Source organism: Mixophyes fleayi, chromosome 6 (genome assembly GCF_038048845.1).
Source record: "Mixophyes fleayi isolate aMixFle1 chromosome 6, aMixFle1.hap1, whole genome shotgun sequence".
In the NCBI taxonomy this organism is placed as follows: Eukaryota; Metazoa; Chordata; class Amphibia; order Anura; family Limnodynastidae; genus Mixophyes; species Mixophyes fleayi.
Genome location: NC_134407.1, coordinates 32,362,299 through 32,366,150, shown reverse-complemented (window position 1 = coordinate 32,366,150; position 3,852 = coordinate 32,362,299).

Below are 3,852 nucleotides of genomic sequence, written 5' to 3'. Positions count from 1 at the left end.
GTAACACTATTTGTTATTACGAAGTAATTCAGAATCCTTGATACATGATACTTCTGATGTTAGTATTGTTTGATACATTGTATGATACACTGCCACTCCATTTGTTTATTTTTCCGTAATAAAAAATATATTGCAAAACAAAACAAAAAATCCCTTATTCATCTGTGACCCTGCTTTTATTAACCCTTCCATGCACACAGATCCTCCATGGTCGAAAAAAAAAGTCCTTCCAGTACTTTAAACTGCTCAGGGGACCGATTTTTTTCCTTAGTTTGAGAACTACACATTGTACAAAATGCCCCTTTAGATTTGGTTCTTAAATGTTTATCAGACACTATGTTGTTGTAGTTGGCTACAGAAACAATAGCAAACACTACATGACTATCTAGCTAGAGACAAGAAAAGAGGCAAGGGAAGAGGAGGAGCTGCGTTATACTGCTTGGGTGTGTTTATCTACCTAGACTGGAAGGCAACTTAATCATTGTGATGGATTCCATGGAGGATTAAAGAGGAAAAAAACATTTCCAATCTGAGGCCCTGCTCCCTGTTCCTCTAAATTCTACAAACCACCCAATACAACCATACCCACTCTTAATACAATCTCTGCCTAAGGAATTCAATATTTTTTATATTTTTAATAGCATATATGGAAATTGTATACCAAACTCCTCCATGACTTTAGCTCATGAGTCCGTCGTATATGGGTTCCTCCGTGATCAGTAACATCCTTCCCACGCAGTAGGCACACTTTAATATAAATTAAGATGATCAGTGTCATTGTCACTGCTACATATTCTGGGCTCTGCTCTAGTAAATCACCACAATCTCTCTGTCACGACTGATAGTGGGTACCTGCTGTTGTTAACGCAACTCAGAGGAAGGCGCGGAGTCTAACGTGCCCCTGGTATTCACCAGGAACCCCCGCAAGGAAGTATGGACTCCGCTGCAGGGACACGCAGGTCGCGGACCTTCCTAGAGTCCACAGCGAGATACAAGGAGGTGTCAGACAGGCTGGGTCAGCAACGTTCAGGTAGAAGAGGTACAAAGGGAAATCCAGAAGAATGGTGAGGCAAGCCGGGTCGGTAACTTTCAGGGAGAACAGTACAAAGGCAGAATCCAAATAGAGGTGGTCAAACGGTCCGGGTCAAAAGGTCACAAGCAGCACGAGGATAGTCAGGAACGAATACAGCAACTGGTATACACAAACGCTGGAGGCAGGAAGACCTGATACTCTGGCACTGGTGAGAGGGCTGGAAGAGGTTTAAATACTGTGGTAACCCAATCAGAATCAGCGCTGCAGCGCTGTCATACCTGCCGCCGGGAATCCTTCATAGCGTCCCGTTGCCTAGCAACGGGGCGCGTCATCACACCCAGAGGTCGGACGGCAGGGGGATCCGGAAGTGATGCGTCTGGTTGCTTTGCAGACAGGCGGCCGTGCGGAACGGCGCCTGACACTCTCATTTACAGTCCACGATCAGGTCCTGCAGAAGGTATGCCCTCTACATCCAGGGGGTAAATTTATCAAGCTGCGGGTGTGAAAAAGTGGAAATGTTACCTACAGCAACCAATCAGATTCTAGCTGTCATTTTGTAGAATGCCCTAAATAAATGATAACTAGAATCTGATTGGTTGCTATAGGCAACATCTTCACTTTTTCAAACCAGCAGCTTGATAAATTTACCCCCAGGAATCTACAGGCCTCTGTCAAGATGATAAATGTTAAAATTCATTGATAAGTAAGTAAGCAGCTTCTACTAAATATAGAGGATATTATACATACCAACTCTAAATTAAAATAAGAATACAATGTCACAAATCACAAACTAGGGGGTAAATGTATCAAGCTGAGAGTTTTCCGGCGAGTTTGAAAAGTGGAGATGTTGCCTATAGCAACCAATCAGATTCTAGCTATCATTCTGTAGAATGTACTAAATAAATGATAGCTAGAATCTGATTGGTTTTTCAAACCTGCCGGAAAACTCTCAGCTTGATACATTTACCCCTAGATCTTAAAAGTCTGAGTACATTTTATACACACTGGAATAATTTATGAATTAAACTGCAATTGTATATTGTAAATATTGATATCATTACCATGCTTTCCAATTATACCAGTATAACTTACAGCAGACTTTCAAAGTCTAAAAGTGATTTGTTTTTATTTTACTGCAAATGTTCCATACAGTAATCTGTTGATTCAATACTCAAAACTTATTACTTAGTATATTGTTTGCTATTACTTGTATTTCAAATGTTTAATTTAGAAAAGGAGTCAATATAATTGTTGCTCTATTTAAACAAATGTATACATAGACTTAAAGCATACTTACCTACTTTCTTCAGCTCCCTTCCGGGAGCCAGCCAGTGGAGGGGGCGTGAGGGGACGGGGCGGCCGAAATTGCGCGATTCACCGGGAATCGCAGCGTTTGGGATCTAATTCTGCCCACTTCACTAGGAAGTGGGGCACTTCCTAGTGAAGTGGGCAGAATTCGGGAGATTGCCACACTCGCCCGGGAGTCCGGGAGACTCTCACAAAATGCGGGAGTCTCCCGGATATTGCGGGAGAGTTGGCAAGTATGACTTAAAGTGCATTTTTATATTAACATAAAGCGTAAAGGATGTATAAATATGCATATACAATCTGTGGCTGCTCATATCAGTTAATAGTCACGACGACTCAGCTGTATATGAAATGATTTGTTTAGGGAAAGACACCAGTCATTATCAGTGTAAGAGTCATGTTTACATACTGTAAATGTGCTGAGTCACTGTGCTGTAGGGAAAAAACCTGACCATTGTTCTCAAATATATGTTAAATAAATATGACTTATTCTCAACTTAAATATATATTCAGAACAATCACTAGACGTTGCTAGATGAGGAAAAATGTTATTTGAAAATGTTTTGAACTGTATGTTATCTGAAGTCTTTAATCTTCTAAGGCCTCATACCCACTATTAAATCTATTATCAGAGCTGGTGTTACCACTAGGCAAACCTATGTAGTCGCCTAGAGTGTCAGTGTGTATGCTTCTTGTTCAGTATTTTGCCTGTTGGTCCTCTACATATTTGTTATATCCTCTATTTCGGTGGTTGTCAGCAAATCGATGCTGAGTACCCCGAAAACACTTACCCTGACATCTTGACTCCGAACGCCTCCTTCCCGACGAGTAGCAATGACGACTGTTCTGCAAAGCGACTTGAACCAATCTCAATGAAGGAAGAAGCAGGCGCCACTTCATGACATCACTGACGAAGGCGACGGTATTATCGCTGCTATTAAGAGGGTAATGTAAGTATGTGCCCATGTACAATGTAGTTTACAAAGCCTTGTACATTGTATTTGGGCGCATCCGGATTGGTTCAAGTCGCTTTGCAGAACCGATGTCATCGATATTCGTCGGGAAGGAGGCATTCGGAGTCAAGATGTCAGGGTAAGACTTGTCAGGGTGATATGCCATACCCCACCCCTCTATTTTCCCACTGTATAGTGCTTCTTATTTTGCTTATTTATCTCTAACAAGCGGCCATTCAGTCCAGACGCTTGGCCACAACCCCATTTTGCTTATTTTGTGCACTTTAAATGGATAATAATATATTAGGGATATTTTCAGAGTAAAATCTTTAACACCTGGGGCTAGCCCTGGAAATCAGAGGCAGATGACAGCTGTACCACATGGTTGATCTTAGCTCTGTCTATAAAGTATCTGTCAAGAGACTGTACTTTAATGTGTACGATAATTCTGTATATTTACATATCTTAAACTCGTGATATTTGTCATGCAATTACACTTTAGAAATGTTCCTGTCATGCTGAGGCATCTCCGTGTTTCTGGTTGCTCATTAGTGGGGA